Here is a 19,645-nt window from a genome sequence, read left to right on the forward strand (position 1 = left end):
TGGTACTTTCTGATGAAGACTGAAGCTTTCAGGAGCTTCTGTGACTTAAGATCAGGAACACTATACCACAAGAGGTGATTTAATGTTTTAACTTGTCAACATCTAGTTCTCCAAAATGTGACCAAAAAGTCGATTACGTCCCTGGGTGGGATTGAACCACCAACCTTTCGGTTAACAGCCGAACGCGCTAACCGATTGCGCCACAGAGACCCCTCTAAAGTTGTATCAAATTAGTGATCTAAAAATGATTTATTGAAATATGTGTAAAAGGCCAAAATCTGGAGATCTTTTGTAAAACTCTTCCTCCATTGAAGAACAAAAGAACAAATTGGTACTTTCTTGTCAAGAGGTATGCTTTCAGGAGCTGAAGCTGTTTATATGATTAGCAGAGTGGCGCAGCGGAAGCGTGCTGGGCCCATAACCCAGAGGTCGATGGATCGAAACCATCCTCTGCTATCTTTGTTTTTTTATAATTATTAGTTGATTAAACCAATACAAAACTGAGATTAATATTTTGGCTCAGTTCTATCTTTTTTATTATGTTAAAAAAGAGATTTAGTAAAACTGTTCATCCATTAAAGAACAAAGAAACACATTGGTACAAACACTAAAATGTGCTTCAATGGTTTCCTAAAAACTTACCTAATTAACTACTTTTAAGAGGAATTGTATCAGAGAAGTCTAGATATACTGCATAACAAGAGGTGGTTTTATGTTTTAACTTGTCTACCTAAGGTTCTTCAAAATATGATCACAAGGTCAAAAATATCCCTGGGTGGGATTAAACCACAAACCTTTGAGATAGAAACCAAATGTGCTGACTGATTGTTCCAAGTCAACAAAATAAGACTAGATTCAAGTTAGTACCATAAAAAAATTCCTAGACATAGATTTAATAGTCATTATTTTAAAGAGCTTTTGTAAGATTCTTTATCTACTGAAGAACAGAGGAGAAACATTGGTACTTTCTGATGAAGAGTGAAGCTTTCAGGAGCTTCTGTGACTTAAGATCAGGAACACTATACCACAAGAGGTGAGTTAATGTTTTAACTTGTCAACATCTAGTTCTCCAAAATGTGACCAAAAAGTTTATTACGTCCCTGGGTGGGATTGAACCACCAACCTTTCGGTTAACAGCCGAACGGGCTAACCGATTGCGCCACAGAGACCCCTCTAAAGTTGTATCAAATTAGTGATCTAAAAATGATTTATTGAAATATGTGTAAAAGGCCAACATCTGGAGATCTTTTGTAAAACTCTTCCTCCATTGAAGAACAAAAAAACAAATTGGTACTTTCTTGTCAAGAGGTAAGCTTTCAGGAGCTGAAGCTGTTTATATGATTAGCAGAGTGGCGCAGCGGAAGCGTGCTGGGCCCATAACCCAGAGGTCGATGGATCGAAACCATCCTCTGCTATCTTTGTTTTTTTATAATTATTAGTTGATTAAAACAATACAAAACTGAGATTAATATTTTGGCTCAGTTCTATCTTTTTTATTATGTTAAAAAAGAGATTTAGTAAAACTGTTCATCCATTAAAGAACAAAGAAACACATTGGTACAAACACTAAAATGTGCTTCAATGGTTTTCTAAAAACTTACGTAATTAACTACTTTTAAGAGGAATTGTATCAGTGAAGTCTAGATATACTGCATAACAAGAGGTGGTTTTATGTTTTAACTTGTCTACCTAAGGTTCTTCAAAATATGATCACACGGTCAAAAATATCCCTGGGTGGGATTAAACCACAAACCTTTGAGATAGAAACCAAATGTGCTGACTGATTGTTCCAAGTCAACAAAATAAGACTAGATTCAAGTTAGTACCATAAAAAAATTCCTAGACATAGATTTAATAGTCATTATTTTAAAGAGCTTTTGTAAGATTCTTTATCTACTGAAGAACAGAGGAGAAACATTGGTACTTTCTGATGAAGAGTGAAGCTTTCAGGAGCTTCTGTGACTTAAGATCAGGAACACTATACCACAAGAGGTGATTTAATGTTTTAACTTGTCAACATCTAGTTCTCCAAAATGTGACCAAAAAGTCGATTACGTCCCTGGGTGGGATTGAACCACCAACCTTTCGGTTAACAGCCGAACGCGCTAACCGATTGCGCCACAGAGACCCCTCTAAAGCTGTATCAAATTAGTGATCTAAAAATGATTTATTGAAATATGTGTAAAAGGCCAACATCTGGAGATCTTTTGTAAAACTCTTCCTCCATTGAAGAACAAAAAAACAAATTGGTACTTTCTTGTCAAGAGGTAAGCTTTCAGGAGCTGAAGCAGTTTATATGATTAGCAAAGTGGCGCAGCGGAAGCGTGCTGGGCCCATAACCCAGAGGTCGATGGATTGAAGCCATCCTCTGCTATCTTTGTTTTTTTATAATTATTTGTTGATTAAACCAATACAAAACTGAGATTAATATTTTGGCTCAGTTCTATCTTTTTTATTATGTTAAAAAAGAGATTTAGTAAAACTGTTCATCCATTAAAGAACAAAGAAACACATTGGTACAAACACTAAAATGTGCTTCAATGGTTTCCTAAAAACTTACCTAATTAACTACTTTTAAGAGGAATTGTATCAGAGAAGTCTAGATATACTGCATAACAAGAGGTGGTTTTATGTTTTAACTTGTCTACCTAAGGTTCTTCAAAATATGATCACAAGGTCAAAAATATCCCTGGGTAGGATTAAACCACAAACCTTTGAGATAGAAACCAAATGTGCTGACTGATTGTTCCAAGTCAACAAAATAAGACTAGATTCAAGTTAGTACCATAAAAAAATTCCTAGACATAGATTTAATAGTCATTATTTTAAAGAGCTTTTGTAAGATTCTTTATCTACTGAAGAACAGAGGAGAAACATTGGTACTTTCTGATGAAGAGTGAAGCTTTCAGGAGCTTCTGTGACTTAAGATCAGGAACACTATACCACAAGAGGTGATTTAATGTTTTAACTTGTCAACATCTAGTTCTCCAAAATGTGACCAAAAAGTCAATTACGTCCCTGTTAACCTTTCGGTTAACAGCCGAACGCGCTAACCGATTGCGCCACAGAGACCCCCCTAAAGTTGTATCAAATTAGTGATCTAAAAATGATTTATTGAAATATGTGTAAAAGGCCAACATCTGGAGATCTTTTGTAAAACTCTTCCTCCATTGAAGAACAAAAAAACAAATTGGTACTTTCTTGTCAAGAGGTAAGCTTTCAGGAGCTGAAGCTGTTTATATTATTAGCAGAGTGGCGCAGCGGAAGCGTGCTGGTCCCATAACCCAGAGGTCGATGGATCGAAACCATCCTCTGCTATCTTTGTTTTTTATAATTATTTGTTGATTAAACCAATACAAAACTGAGATTAATATTTTGGCTCAGTTCTACCTTTTTTATTATGTTAAAAAAGAGATTTAGTAAAACTGTTCATCCATTAAAGAACAAAGAAACACATTGGTACAAACACTAAAATGTGCTTCAATGGTTTCCTAAAAACTTACGTAATTAACTACTTTTAAGAGGAATTGTATCAGAGAAGTCTAGATATACTGCATAACAAGAGGTGGTTTTATGTTTTAACTTGTCTACCTAAGGTTCTTCAAAATATGATCACACGGTCAAAAATATCCCTGGGTGGGATTAAACCACCAACCTTTCGGTTAACAGCCGAACGCGCTAACCGATTGCGCCACAGAGACCCCTCTAAAGTTGTATCAAATAAGTGATCTAAAAATGATTTATTGAAATATGTGTAAAAGGCCAACATCTGGAGATCTTTTGTAAAACTCTTCCTCATTTGAAGAACAAAAAAACAAATTGGTACTTTCTTGTCAAGAGGTAAGCTTTCAGGAGCTGAAGCGGTTTATATGATTAGCAGAGTGGCGCAGCGGAAGCGTGCTGGGCCCATAACCCAGAGGTCTATGGATCGAAACCATCCTCTGCTATCTTTGTTTTTTTTATAATTATTTGTTGATTAAACCAATACAAAACTGAGATTAATATTTTGGCTCAGTTCTATCTTTTTTATTATGTTAAAAAAGAGATTTAGTAAAACTGTTCATCCATTAAAGAACAAAGAAACACATTGGTACAAACACTAAAATGTGCTTCAATGTTTTCCTAAAAAACTTACCTAATTAACTACTTTTAAGAGGAATTGTATCAGAGAAGTCTAGATATACTGCATAACAAGAGGTGGTTTTATGTTTTAACTTGTCTACCTAAGGTTCTTCAAAATATGATCACAAGGTCAAAAATATCCCTGGGTGGGATTAAACCACAAACCTTTGAGATAGAAACCAAATGTGCTGACTGATTGTTCCAAGTCAACAAAATAAGACTAGATTCAAGTTAGTACCATAAAAAAATTCCTAGACATAGATTTAATGGTCATTATTTTAAAGAGCTTTTGTAAGATTCTTTATCTACTAAAGAACAGAGGAGAAACATTGGTACTTTCTGATGAAGAGTGAAGCTTTCAGGAGCTTCTGTGACTTAAGATCAGGAACACTATACCACAAGAGGTGATTTAATGTTTTAACTTGTCAACATCTAGTTCTCCAAAATGTGACCAAAAAGTAAATTACGTCCCTGGGTGGGATTGAACCACCAACCTTTCGGTTAACAGCCGAATGCGCTAATCGATTGCGCCACAGAGACCCCTCTAAAGTTGTATCAAATTAGTGATCTAAAAATGATTTATTGAAATATATGTAAAAGGCCAACATCTGGAGATCTTTTGTAAAACTCTTCCTCCATTGAAGAACAAAAAAAACAAATTGGTACTTTCTTGTCAAGAGGTAAACTTTCAGGAGCTAAATCTGTATATATGATTAGCAGAGTTGCGCAGCGGAAGCGTGCTGGGCCCATAACCCAGAGGTCGATGGATCGAAACCATCCTCTGCTATCTTTGTTTTTTATAATTATTTGTTGATTAAACCAATACAAAACTGAGATTAATATTTTGGCTCAGTTCTATCTTTGGTACTTATGTAGTAACTGGGCTGCCGATTTTGAAATCGGGTCCATCGCATCGCATCGCACCCGACCAAATCGCATGCGATGCGATGCGATGCGATGCGATGGACCCGATTTTTCCATAGGATTCAATGTTAAAATGGACTGAGTCCATTTTAACATGGAATTCAATGGGAAAAAGGGGTCCTTTTCATACCCCTACTATCCAAGTGGGCATGGAGTTGGATATAAACCTGTGGCGAGCGTAGCGAGCCACCGAGCCCGAAGCGTGGCGAGCGTAGCGAGCCCCGCGAGGGGACACAGAATACCGTCCCCTCGCGGGGCTCGCTTCGCTCGCCACGCTTCGGGCTCGGTGGCTCGCTACGCTCGCCACAGGTTTATATCCAACTCCATGCCCACTTGGATAGTAGGGGTATGAAAAGGACCCCTTTTTCCCATTGAATTTCATGTTAAAATGGACTCAGTCCATTTTAACATTGAATCCTATGGAAAAATCGGGTCATCGCATCGCATCGCATCGCATCGCATCGTATGCGATGCGATGCGATATCGCATCGCATCGCATCTGATTGTATGCCTTAACTTAAGGCATACAATCAAAAAATCGGCAGCCCAGATACTACATAAGTACCCTATCTTTTTTTTTATAATTATTTGTTGATTAAACCAATAAAAAACTGAGATTAATATTTTGGCTCAGTTCTTTTTTTTTATTATGTTAAAAAAAGAGATTTAGTAAAACTGTTCATCCATTAAAGAACAAAGAAACACATTGGTACAAACACTAAAATGTGCTTCAATGGTTTCCTAAAAACTTACATAATGAACTACTTTTAAGAGGAATTGTATCAGAGAAGTCTAGATATACTGCATAACAAGAGGAGGTTTTATGTTTTAACTTGTCTACCTAAGGTTCTTCAAAATATGATCACAAGGTCAAAAATATCCCTGGGTGGGATTAAACCACAAACCTTTGATATAGAAACCAAATGTGCTGACTGATTGTTCCAAGTCAACAAAATAAGACTAGATTCAAGTTAGTACCATAAAAAAATTCCTAGACATAGATTTAATAGTCATTATTTTAAAGAGCTTTTGTAAGATTCTTTATCTACTGAAGAACAGAGGAGAAACATTGGTACTTTCTGATGAAGAGTGAAGCTTTCAGGAGCTTCTGTGACTTAAGATCAGGAACACTATACCACAAGAGGTGATTTAATTTTTTAACTTGTCAACATCTAGTTCTCCAAAATGTGACCAAAAAGTCAATTACGTCCCTGGGTGGGATTGAACCACCAACCTTTCGGTTAACAGCCGAACGCGCTAACCGATTGCGCCACAGAGACCCCTCTAAAGTTGTATCAAATTAGTGATCTAAAAATGATTTATTGAAATATGTGTAAAAGGCCAACATCTGGAGATCTTTTGTAAAACTCTTCCTCCATTGAAGAACAAAAAATCAAATTGGTACTTTCTTGTCAAGAGGTAAGTTTTCAGGAGCTGAAGCTGTTTATATGATTAGCAAAGTGGCGCAGCGGAAGCGTGCTGGGCCCATAACCCAGAGGTCGATGGATCGAAACCATCCTCTGCTATCTTTGTTTTTTTTTATAATTATTTGTTGATTAAACCAATACAAAACTGAGATTAATATTTTGGCTCAGTTCTATCTTTTTTATTATGTTAAAAAAGAGATTTAGTAAAACTGTTCATCCATTAAAGAACAAAGAAACACATTGGTACAAACACTAAAATGTGCTTCAATGGTTTCCTAAAAAACGTACCTAATTAACTACTTTTAAGAGGAATTGTATCAGAGAAGTCTAGATATACTGCATAACAAGAGGTGGTTTTATGTGTTATACTGCATAACAAGAGGTGGTTTTAACTTGTCTACCTAAGGTTCTTCAAAATATGATCACAAGGTCAAAAATATCCCTTGGTGGGATTAAACCACAAACCTTTGAGATAGAAACCAAATGTGCTGACTGATTGTTCCAAGTCAACAAAATAAGACTAGATTCAAGTTAGTACCATAAAAAAATTCCTAGACATAGATTTAATAGTCATTATTTTAAAGAGCTTTTGTAAGATTCTTTATCTACTGAAGAACAGAGGAGAAACATTGGTACTTTCTGATGAAGAGTGAAGCTTTCAGGAGCTTCTGTGACTTAAGATCAGGAACACTATACCACAAGAGGTGATTTAATGTTTTAACTTGTCAACATCTAGTTCTCCAAAATGTGACCAAAAAGTTGATTACGTCCCTGGGTGGGATTGAACCACCAACCTTTCGGTTAACAGCCGAACGCGCTAACCGATTGCGCCACAGAGACCCCTCTAAAGTTGTATCAAATTAGTGATCTAAAAATGATTTATTGAAATATGTGTAAAAGGCCAACATCTGGAGATCTTTTGTAAAACTCTTCCTCCATTGAAGAACAAAAAAACAAATTAGTACTTTCTGTCAAGAGGTAAGCTTTCAGGAGCTGAAGCTGTTTATATGATTAGCAGAGTGGCGCAGCAGAAGCGTGCTGGGCCCATAACCCAGAGGTCGATGGATCGAAACCATCCTCTGCTATCTTTGTTTTTTTATAATTATTTGTTGATTAAACCAATACAAAACTGAGATTAATATTTTGGCTCAGTTCTCTCTTTTTTATTATGTTAAAAAAGAGATTTAGTAAAACTGTTCATCCATTAAAGAACAAAGAAACACATTGGTACAAACACTAAAAGGTGCTTCAATGGTTTCCTAAAAACTTACCTAATTAACTACTTTTAAGAGGAATTGTATCAGAGAAGTCTAGATATACTGCATAACAAGAGGTGGTTTTATGTGTTATACTGCATAACAAGAGGTGGTTTTAACTTGTCTACCTAAGGTTCTTCAAAATATGATCACAAGGTCAAAAATATCCCTTGGTGGGATTAAACCACAAACCTTTGAGATAGAATCCAAATGTGCTGACTGATTGTTCCAAGTCAACAAAATAAGACTAGATTCAAGTTAGTACCATAAAAAAATTCCTAGACATAGATTTAATAGTCATTATTTTAAAGAGCTTTTGTAAGATTCTTTATCTACTGAAGAACAGAGGAGAAACATTGGTAGTTTCTGATGAAGAGTGAAGCTTTCAGGAGCTTCTGTGACTTAAGATCAGGAACACTATACCACAAGAGGTGATTTAATGTTTTAACTTGTCAACATCTAGTTCTCCAAAATGTGACCAAAAAGTCGATTACGTCCACTGGGTGGGATTGAACCACCAACCTTTCGGTTAACAGCCGAACGCGCTAACCGATTGCACCACAGAGACCCCTCTAAAGTAGTATCAAATTAGTGATCTAAAAATGATTTATTGAAATATGTGTAAAAGGCCAACATCTGGAGATCTTTTGTAAAACTCTTCCTCCGTTGAAGAACAAAAAAAAACAAATTGGTACTTTCTTGTCAAGAGGTAAGCTTTCAGGAGCTGAAGCTGTGTATATGATTAGCAGAGTGGCGCAGCAGAAGCGTGCTGGGCCCATAACCCAGAGGTCGATGGATCGAAACCATCCTCTGCTATCTTTGTTTTTTTTATAATTATTTGTTGATTAAACCAATACAAAACTGAGATTAATATTTTGGCTCAGTTCTATCTTTTTTATTATGTTAAAAAAGAGATTTAGTAAAACTGTTCATCCATTAAAGAACAAAGAAACACATTGGTACAAACACTAAAATGTGCTTCAATGTTTTCCTAAAAAACTTACCTAATTAACTACTTTTAAGAGGAATTGTATCAGAGAAGTCTAGATATACTGCATAACAAGAGGTGGTTTTATGTTTTAACTTGTCTACCTAAGGTTCTTCAAAATATGATCACAAGGTCAAAAATATCCCTGGGTGGGATTAAACCACAAACCTTTGAGATAGAAACCAAATGTGCTGACTGATTGTTCCAAGTCAACAAAATAAGACTAGATTCAAGTTAGTACCATAAAAAAATTCCTAGACATAGATTTAATGGTCATTATTTTAAAGAGCTTTTGTAAGATTCTTTATCTACTAAAGAACAGAGGAGAAACATTGGTACTTTCTGATGAAGAGTGAAGCTTTCAGGAGCTTCTGTGACTTAAGATCAGGAACACTATACCACAAGAGGTGATTTAATGTTTTAACTTGTCAACATCTAGTTCTCCAAAATGTGACCAAAAAGTAAATTACGTCCCTGGGTGGGATTGAACCACCAACCTTTCGGTTAACAGCCGAATGCGCTAATCGATTGCGCCACAGAGACCCCTCTAAAGTTGTATCCAATTAGTGATCTAAAAATGATTTATTGAAATATATGTAAAAGGCCAACATCTGGAGATCTTTTGTAAAACTCTTCCTCCATTGAAGAACAAAAAAAACAAATTGGTACTTTCTTGTCAAGAGGTAAACTTTCAGGAGCTAAATCTGTATATATGATTAGCAGAGTTGCGCAGCGGAAGCGGTCTTGGCCCCTAACCCAGAGGTCGATGGATCGAAACCATCCTCTGCTATCTTTGTTTTTTATAATTATTTGTTGATTAAACCAATACAAAACTGAGATTAATATTTTGGCTCAGTTCTATCTTTTTTTTTTATAATTATTTGTTGATTAAACCAATAAAAAACTGAGATTAATATTTTGGCTCAGTTCTATCTTTTTTATTATGTTAAAAAAAGAGATTTAGTAAAACTGTTCATCCATTAAAGAACAAAGAAACACATTGGTACAAACACTAAAATGTGCTTCAATGGTTTCCTAAAAACTTACATAATGAACTACTTTTAAGAGGAATTGTATCAGAGAAGTCTAGATATACTGCATAACAAGAGGAGGTTTTATGTTTTAACTTGTCTACCTAAGGTTCTTCAAAATATGATCACAAGGTCAAAAATATCCCTGGGTGGGATTAAACCACAAACCTTTGATATAGAAACCAAATGTGCTGACTGATTGTTCCAAGTCAACAAAATAAGACTAGATTCAAGTTAGTACCATAAAAAAATTCCTAGACATAGATTTAATAGTCATTATTTTAAAGAGCTTTTGTAAGATTCTTTATCTACTGAAGAACAGAGGAGAAACATTGGTACTTTCTGATGAAGAGTGAAGCTTTCAGGAGCTTCTGTGACTTAAGATCAGGAACACTATACCACAAGAGGTGATTTAATTTTTTAACTTGTCAACATCTAGTTCTCCAAAATGTGACCAAAAAGTCGATTACGTCCCTGGGTGGGATTGAACCACCAACCTTTCGGTTAACAGCCGAACGCGCTAACCGATTGCGCCACAGAGACCCCTCTAAAGTTGTATCAAATTAGTGATCTAAAAATGATTTATTGAAATATGTGTAAAAGGCCAACATCTGGAGATCTTTTGTAAAACTCTTCCTCCATTGAAGAACAAAAAATCAAATTGGTACTTTCTTGTCAAGAGGTAAGTTTTCAGGAGCTGAAGCTGTTTATATGATTAGCAAAGTGGCGCAGCGGAAGCGTGCTGGGCCCATAACCCAGAGGTCGATGGATCGAAACCATCCTCTGCTATCTTTGTTTTTTTTATAATTATTTGTTGATTAAACCAATACAAAACTGAGATTAATATTTTGGCTCAGTTCTATCTTTTTTATTATGTTAAAAAAGAGATTTAGTAAAACTGTTCATCCATTAAAGAACAAAGAAACACATTGGTACAAACACTAAAATGTGCTTCAATGGTTTCCTAAAAAACTTACCTAATTAACTACTTTTAAGAGGAATTGTATCAGAGAAGTCTAGATATACTGCATAACAAGAGGTGGTTTTATGTGTTATACTGCATAACAAGAGGTGGTTTTAACTTGTCTACCTAAGGTTCTTCAAAATATGATCACAAGGTCAAAAATATCCCTTGGTGGGATTAAACCACAAACCTTTGAGATAGAAACCAAATGTGCTGACTGATTGTTCCAAGTCAACAAAATAAGACTAGATTCAAGTTAGTACCATAAAAAAATTCCTAGACATAGATTTAATAGTCATTATTTTAAAGAGCTTTTGTAAGATTCTTTATCTACTGAAGAACAGAGGAGAAACATTGGTACTTTCTGATGAAGAGTGAAGCTTTCAGGAGCTTCTGTGACTTAAGATCAGGAACACTATACCACAAGAGGTGATTTAATTTTTTAACTTGTCAACATCTAGTTCTCCAAAATGTGACCAAAAAGTCGATTACGTCCCTGGGTGGGATTGAACCACCAACCTTTCGGTTAACAGCCGAACGCGCTAACCGATTGCGCCACAGAGACCCCTCTAAAGTTGTATCAAATTAGTGATCTAAAAATGATTTATTGAAATATGTGTAAAAGGCCAACATCTGGAGATCTTTTGTAAAACTCTTCCTCCATTGAAGAACAAAAAATCAAATTGGTACTTTCTTGTCAAGAGGTAAGTTTTCAGGAGCTGAAGCTGTTTATATGATTAGCAAAGTGGCGCAGCGGAAGCGTGCTGGGCCCATAACCCAGAGGTCGATGGATCGAAACCATCTTCTGCTATCTTTGTTTTTTTTATAATTATTTGTTGATTAAACCAATACAAAACTGAGATTAATATTTTGGCTCAGTTCTATCTTTTTTATTATGTTAAAAAAGAGATTTAGTAAAACTGTTCATCCATTAAAGAACAAAGAAACACATTGGTACAAACACTAAAATGTGCTTCAATGGTTTCCTAAAAAACTTACCTAATTAACTACTTTTAAGAGGAATTGTATCAGAGAAGTCTAGATATACTGCATAACAAGAGGTGGTTTTATGTGTTATACTGCATAACAAGAGGTGGTTTTAACTTGTCTACCTAAGGTTCTTCAAAATATGATCACAAGGTCAAAAATATCCCTTGGTGGGATTAAACCACAAACCTTTGAGATAGAAACCAAATGTGCTGACTGATTGTTCCAAGTCAACAAAATAAGACTAGATTCAAGTTAGTACCATAAAAAAATTCCTAGACATAGATTTAATAGTCATTATTTTAAAGAGCTTTTGTAAGATTCTTTATCTACTGAAGAACAGAGGAGAAACATTGGTACTTTCTGATGAAGAGTGAAGCTTTCAGGAGCTTCTGTGACTTAAGATCAGGAACACTATACCACAAGAGGTGATTTAATGTTTTAACTTGTCAACATCTAGTTCTCCAAAATGTGACCAAAAAGTCGATTACGTCCCTGGGTGGGATTGAACCACCAACCTTTCGGTTAACAGCCGAACGCGCCACAGAGACCCCTCTAAAGTTGTATCAAATAAGTGATCTAAAAATGATTTATTGAAATATGTGTAAAAGGCCAACATCTGGAGATCTTTTGTAAAACTCTTCCTCCATTGAAGAACAAAAAAACAAATTGGTACTTTCTTGTCAAGAGGTAAGCTTTCAGGAGCTGAAGCGGTTTATATGATTAGCAGAGTGGCGCAGCGGAAGCGTGCTGGGCCCATAACCCAGAGGTCTATGGATCGAAACCATCGTCTGCTATCTTTGTTTTTTTTATAATTATTTGTTGATTAAACCAATACAAAACTGAGATTAATATTTTGGCTCAGTTCTATCTTTTTTATTATGTTAAAAAAGAGATTTAGTAAAACTGTTCATCCATTAAAGAACAAAGAAACACATTGGTACAAACACTAAAATGTGCTTCAATGTTTTCCTAAAAAACTTACCTAATTAACTACTTTTAAGAGGAATTGTATCAGAGAAGTCTAGATATACTGCATAACAAGAGGTGGTTTTATGTTTTAACTTGTCTACCTAAGGTTCTTCAAAATATGATCACAAGGTCAAAAATATCCCTGGGTGGGATTAAACCACAAACCTTTGAGATAGAAACCAAATGTGCTGACTGATTGTTCCAAGTCAACAAAATAAGACTAGATTCAAGTTAGTACCATAAAAAAATTCCTAGACATAGATTTAATAGTCATTATTTTAAAGAGCTTTTGTAAGATTCTTTATCTACTGAAGAACAGAGGAGAAACATTGGTACTTTCTGATGAAGAGTGAAGCTTTCAGGAGCTTCTGTGACTTAAGATCAGGAACACTATACCACAAGAGGTGATTTAATGTTTTAACTTGTCAACATCTAGTTCTCCAAAATGTGACCAAAAAGTCGATTACGTCCCTGGGTGGGATTGAACCACCAACCTTTCGGTTAACAGCCGAACGCGCCACAGAGACCCCTCTAAAGTTGTATCAAATTAGTGATCTAAAAATGATTTATTGAAATATGTGTAAAAGGCCAACATCTGGAGATCTTTTGTAAAACTCTTCCTCCATTGAAGAACAAAAAAACAAATTGGTACTTTCTGTCAAGAGGTAAGCTTTCAGGAGCTGAAGCTGTTTATATGATTAGCAGAGTGGCGCAGCAGAAGCGTGCTGGGCCCATAACCCAGAGGTCGATGGATCGAAACCATCCTCTGCTATCTTTGTTTTTTTATAATTATTTGTTGATTAAACCAATACAAAACTGAGATTAATATTTTGGCTCAGTTCTCTCTTTTTTATTATGTTAAAAAAGAGATTTAGTAAAACTGTTCATCCATTAAAGAACAAAGAAACACATTGGTACAAACACTAAAAGGTGCTTCAATGGTTTCCTAAAAACTTACCTAATTAACTACTTTTAAGAGGAATTGTATCAGAGAAGTCTAGATATACTGCATAACAAGAGGTGGTTTTATGTGTTATACTGCATAACAAGAGGTGGTTTTAACTTGTCTACCTAAGGTTCTTCAAAATATGATCACAAGGTCAAAAATATCCCTTGGTGGGATTAAACCACAAACCTTTGAGATAGAATCCAAATGTGCTGACTGATTGTTCCAAGTCAACAAAATAAGACTAGATTCAAGTTAGTACCATAAAAAAATTCCTAGACATAGATTTAATAGTCATTATTTTAAAGAGCTTTTGTAAGATTCTTTATCTACTGAAGAACAGAGGAGAAACATTGGTACTTTCTGATGAAGAGTGAAGCTTTCAGGAGCTTCTGTGACTTAAGATCAGGAACACTATACCACAAGAGGTGATTTAATGTTTTAACTTGTCAACATCTAGTTCTCCAAAATGTGACCAAAAAGTCGATTACGTCCACTGGGTGGGATTGAACCACCAACCTTTCGGTTAACAGCCGAACGCGCTAACCGATTGCACCACAGAGACCCCTCTAAAGTAGTATCAAATTAGTGATCTAAAAATGATTTATTGAAATATGTGTAAAAGGCCAACATCTGGAGATCTTTTGTAAAACTCTTCCTCCGTTGAAGAACAAAAAAAAACAAATTGGTACTTTCTTGTCAAGAGGTAAGCTTTCAGGAGCTGAAGCTGTGTATATGATTAGCAGAGTGGCGCAGCGGAAGCGTGCTGGGCCCATAACCCAGAGGTCGATGGATCGAAACCATCCTCTGCTATCTTTGTTTTTTTTATAATTATTTGTTGATTAAACCAATACAAAACTGAGATTAATATTTTGGCTCAGTTCTATCTTTTTTATTATGTTAAAAAAGAGATTTAGTAAAACTGTTCATCCATTAAAGAACAAAGAAACACATTGGTACAAACACTAAAATGTGCTTCAATGGTTTCCTAAAAAACTTACCTAATTAACTACTTTTAAGAGGAATTGTATCAGAGAAGTCTAGATATACTGCATAACAAGAGGTGGTTTTATGTTTTAACTTGTCTACCTAAGGTTCTTCAAAATATGATCACAAGGTCAAAAATATCCCTGGGTGGGATTAAACCACAAACCTTTGAGATAGAAACCAAATGTGCTGACTGATTGTTCCAAGTCAACAAAATAAGACTAGATTCAAGTTAGTACCATAAAAAAATTCCTAGACATAGATTTAATAGTCATTATTTTAAAGAGCTTTTGTAAGATTCTTTATCTACTGAAGAACAGAGGAGAAACATTGGTAGTTTCTGATGAAGAGTGAAGCTTTCAGGAGCTTCTGTGACTTAAGATCAGGAACACTATACCACAAGAGGTGATTTAATGTTTTAACTTGTCAACATCTAGTTCTCCAAAATGTGACCAAAAAGTCGATTACGTCCACTGGGTGGGATTGAACCACCAACCTTTCGGTTAACAGCCGAACGCGCTAACCGATTGCACCACAGAGACCCCTCTAAAGTAGTATCAAATTAGTGATCTAAAAATGATTTATTGAAATATGTGTAAAAGGCCAACATCTGGAGATCTTTTGTAAAACTCTTCCTCCGTTGAAGAACAAAAAAAAACAAATTGGTACTTTCTTGTCAAGAGGTAAGCTTTCAGGAGCTGAAGCTGTGTATATGATTAGCAGAGTGGCGCAGCAGAAGCGTGCTGGGCCCATAACCCAGAGGTCGATGGATCGAAACCATCCTCTGCTATCTTTGTTTTTTTTATAATTATTTGTTGATTAAACCAATACAAAACTGAGATTAATATTTTGGCTCAGTTCTATCTTTTTTATTATGTTAAAAAAGAGATTTAGTAAAACTGTTCATCCATTAAAGAACAAAGAAACACATTGGTACAAACACTAAAATGTGCTTCAATGTTTTCCTAAAAAACTTACCTAATTAACTACTTTTAAGAGGAATTGTATCAGAGAAGTCTAGATATACTGCATAACAAGAGGTGGTTTTATGTTTTAACTTGTCTACCTAAGGTTCTTCAAAATATGATCACAAGGTCAAAAATATCCCTGGGTGGGATTAAACCACAAACCTTTGAGATAGAAACCAAATGTGCTGACTGATTGTTCCAAGTCAACAAAATAAGACTAGATTCAAGTTAGTACCATAAAAAAATTCCTAGACATAGATTTAATGGTCATTATTTTAAAGAGCTTTTGTAAGATTCTTTATCTACTAAAGAACAGAGGAGAAACATTGGTACTTTCTGATGAAGAGTGAAGCTTTCAGGAGCTTCTGTGACTTAAGATCAGGAACACTATACCACAAGAGGTGATTTAATGTTTTAACTTGTCAACATCTAGTTCTCCAAAATGTGACCAAAAAGTAAATTACGTCCCTGGGTGGGATTGAACCACCAACCTTTCGGTTAACAGCCGAATGCGCTAATCGATTGCGCCACAGAGACCCCTCTAAAGTTGTATCCAATTAGTGATCTAAAAATGATTTATTGAAATATATGTAAAAGGCCAACATCTGGAGATCTTTTGTAAAACTCTTCCTCCATTGAAGAACAAAAAAAACAAATTGGTACTTTCTTGTCAAGAGGTAAACTTTCAGGAGCTAAATCTGTATATATGATTAGCAGAGTTGCGCAGCGGAAGCGGTCTTGGCCCCTAACCCAGAGGTCGATGGATCGAAACCATCCTCTGCTATCTTTGTTTTTTATAATTATTTGTTGATTAAACCAATACAAAACTGAGATTAATATTTTGGCTCAGTTCTATCTTTTTTTTTTATAATTATTTGTTGATTAAACCAATAAAAAACTGAGATTAATATTTTGGCTCAGTTCTATCTTTTTTATTATGTTAAAAAAAGAGATTTAGTAAAACTGTTCATCCATTAAAGAACAAAGAAACACATTGGTACAAACACTAAAATGTGCTTCAATGGTTTCCTAAAAACTTACATAATGAACTACTTTTAAGAGGAATTGTATCAGAGAAGTCTAGATATACTGCATAACAAGAGGAGGTTTTATGTTTTAACTTGTCTACCTAAGGTTCTTCAAAATATGATCACAAGGTCAAAAATATCCCTGGGTGGGATTAAACCACAAACCTTTGATATAGAAACCAAATGTGCTGACTGATTGTTCCAAGTCAACAAAATAAGACTAGATTCAAGTTAGTACCATAAAAAAATTCCTAGACATAGATTTAATAGTCATTATTTTAAAGAGCTTTTGTAAGATTCTTTATCTACTGAAGAACAGAGGAGAAACATTGGTACTTTCTGATGAAGAGTGAAGCTTTCAGGAGCTTCTGTGACTTAAGATCAGGAACACTATACCACAAGAGGTGATTTAATTTTTTAACTTGTCAACATCTAGTTCTCCAAAATGTGACCAAAAAGTCGATTACGTCCCTGGGTGGGATTGAACCACCAACCTTTCGGTTAACAGCCGAACGCGCTAACCGATTGCGCCACAGAGACCCCTCTAAAGTTGTATCAAATTAGTGATCTAAAAATGATTTATTGAAATATGTGTAAAAGGCCAACATCTGGAGATCTTTTGTAAAACTCTTCCTCCATTGAAGAACAAAAAATCAAATTGGTACTTTCTTGTCAAGAGGTAAGTTTTCAGGAGCTGAAGCTGTTTATATGATTAGCAAAGTGGCGCAGCGGAAGCGTGCTGGGCCCATAACCCAGAGGTCGATGGATCGAAACCATCCTCTGCTATCTTTGTTTTTTTTATAATTATTTGTTGATTAAACCAATACAAAACTGAGATTAATATTTTGGCTCAGTTCTATCTTTTTTATTATGTTAAAAAAGAGATTTAGTAAAACTGTTCATCCATTAAAGAACAAAGAAACACATTGGTACAAACACTAAAATGTGCTTCAATGGTTTCCTAAAAAACTTACCTAATTAACTACTTTTAAGAGGAATTGTATCAGAGAAGTCTAGATATACTGCATAACAAGAGGTGGTTTTATGTGTTATACTGCATAACAAGAGGTGGTTTTAACTTGTCTACCTAAGGTTCTTCAAAATATGATCACAAGGTCAAAAATATCCCTTGGTGGGATTAAACCACAAACCTTTGAGATAGAAACCAAATGTGCTGACTGATTGTTCCAAGTCAACAAAATAAGACTAGATTCAAGTTAGTACCATAAAAAAATTCCTAGACATAGATTTAATAGTCATTATTTTAAAGAGCTTTTGTAAGATTCTTTATCTACTGAAGAACAGAGGAGAAACATTGGTACTTTCTGATGAAGAGTGAAGCTTTCAGGAGCTTCTGTGACTTAAGATCAGGAACACTATACCACAAGAGGTGATTTAATTTTTTAACTTGTCAACATCTAGTTCTCCAAAATGTGACCAAAAAGTCGATTACGTCCCTGGGTGGGATTGAACCACCAACCTTTCGGTTAACAGCCGAACGCGCTAACCGATTGCGCCACAGAGACCCCTCTAAAGTTGTATCAAATTAGTGATCTAAAAATGATTTATTGAAATATGTGTAAAAGGCCAACATCTGGAGATCTTTTGTAAAACTCTTCCTCCATTGAAGAACAAAAAATCAAATTGGTACTTTCTTGTCAAGAGGTAAGTTTTCAGGAGCTGAAGCTGTTTATATGATTAGCAAAGTGGCGCAGCGGAAGCGTGCTGGGCCCATAACCCAGAGGTCGATGGATCGAAACCATCTTCTGCTATCTTTGTTTTTTTTATAATTATTTGTTGATTAAACCAATACAAAACTGAGATTAATATTTTGGCTCAGTTCTATCTTTTTTATTATGTTAAAAAAGAGATTTAGTAAAACTGTTCATCCATTAAAGAACAAAGAAACACATTGGTACAAACACTAAAATGTGCTTCAATGGTTTCCTAAAAAACGTACCTAATTAACTACTTTTAAGAGGAATTGTATCAGAGAAGTCTAGATATACTGCATAACAAGAGGTGGTTTTATGTGTTATACTGCATAACAAGAGGTGGTTTTAACTTGTCTACCTAAGGTTCTTCAAAATATGATCACAAGGTCAAAAATATCCCTTGGTGGGATTAAACCACAAACCTTTGAGATAGAAACCAAATGTGCTGACTGATTGTTCCAAGTCAACAAAATAAGACTAGATTCAAGTTAGTACCATAAAAAAATTCCTAGACATAGATTTAATAGTCATTATTTTAAAGAGCTTTTGTAAGATTCTTTATCTACTGAAGAACAGAGGAGAAACATTGGTACTTTCTGATGAAGAGTGAAGCTTTCAGGAGCTTCTGTGACTTAAGATCAGGAACACTATACCACAAGAGGTGATTTAATGTTTTAACTTGTCAACATCTAGTTCTCCAAAATGTGACCAAAAAGTCGATTACGTCCCTGGGTGGGATTGAACCACCAACCTTTCGGTTAACAGCCGAACGCGCCACAGAGACCCCTCTAAAGTTGTATCAAATAAGTGATCTAAAAATGATTTATTGAAATATGTGTAAAAGGCCAACATCTGGAGATCTTTTGTAAAACTCTTCCTCCATTGAAGAACAAAAAAACAAATTGGTACTTTCTTGTCAAGAGGTAAGCTTTCAGGAGCTGAAGCGGTTTATATGATTAGCAGAGTGGCGCAGCGGAAGCGTGCTGGGCCCATAACCCAGAGGTCTATGGATCGAAACCATCGTCTGCTATCTTTGTTTTTTTTATAATTATTTGTTGATTAAACCAATACAAAACTGAGATTAATATTTTGGCTCAGTTCTATCTTTTTTATTATGTTAAAAAAGAGATTTAGTAAAACTGTTCATCCATTAAAGAACAAAGAAACACATTGGTACAAACACTAAAATGTGCTTCAATGTTTTCCTAAAAAACTTACCTAATTAACTACTTTTAAGAGGAATTGTATCAGAGAAGTCTAGATATACTGCATAACAAGAGGTGGTTTTATGTTTTAACTTGTCTACCTAAGGTTCTTCAAAATATGATCA

The 19,645-nt window shown here is 35.2% G+C and overlaps 8 non-coding genes across 8 annotated transcripts; all 8 read right to left on the minus strand.

Moving 5' to 3' along the window:
* Window positions 1-136: 136 nt before the first annotated feature.
* Window positions 137-210, minus strand: TRNAN-GUU (transfer RNA asparagine (anticodon GUU)). Its single transcript has one exon. It is a non-coding gene; the product is annotated as a tRNA-Asn (tRNA).
* A 1,844-nt stretch (window positions 211-2,054) lies between these two features.
* On the minus strand, window positions 2,055-2,128 carry TRNAN-GUU (transfer RNA asparagine (anticodon GUU)). The gene has a single exon. It is a non-coding gene; the product is annotated as a tRNA-Asn (tRNA).
* A 4,124-nt stretch (window positions 2,129-6,252) lies between these two features.
* Window positions 6,253-6,326, minus strand: TRNAN-GUU (transfer RNA asparagine (anticodon GUU)). Its single transcript has one exon. It is a non-coding gene; the product is annotated as a tRNA-Asn (tRNA).
* A 913-nt stretch (window positions 6,327-7,239) lies between these two features.
* Window positions 7,240-7,313, minus strand: TRNAN-GUU (transfer RNA asparagine (anticodon GUU)). Its single transcript has one exon. It is a non-coding gene; the product is annotated as a tRNA-Asn (tRNA).
* A 2,904-nt stretch (window positions 7,314-10,217) lies between these two features.
* Window positions 10,218-10,291, minus strand: TRNAN-GUU (transfer RNA asparagine (anticodon GUU)). The gene has a single exon. It is a non-coding gene; the product is annotated as a tRNA-Asn (tRNA).
* Window positions 10,292-11,203: 912 nt separating this feature from the next.
* On the minus strand, window positions 11,204-11,277 carry TRNAN-GUU (transfer RNA asparagine (anticodon GUU)). Its single transcript has one exon. It is a non-coding gene; the product is annotated as a tRNA-Asn (tRNA).
* A 5,789-nt stretch (window positions 11,278-17,066) lies between these two features.
* TRNAN-GUU (transfer RNA asparagine (anticodon GUU)) lies at window positions 17,067-17,140 on the minus strand. Its single transcript has one exon. It is a non-coding gene; the product is annotated as a tRNA-Asn (tRNA).
* A 912-nt stretch (window positions 17,141-18,052) lies between these two features.
* Window positions 18,053-18,126, minus strand: TRNAN-GUU (transfer RNA asparagine (anticodon GUU)). Its single transcript has one exon. It is a non-coding gene; the product is annotated as a tRNA-Asn (tRNA).
* Between the last annotated feature and the right edge of the window lie 1,519 nt (window positions 18,127-19,645).

Source organism: Crinia signifera, chromosome 3 (assembly GCF_055691185.1).
Source record: "Crinia signifera chromosome 3, ASM5569118v1, whole genome shotgun sequence".
NCBI classification, from domain to species: Eukaryota; Metazoa; Chordata; class Amphibia; order Anura; family Myobatrachidae; genus Crinia; species Crinia signifera.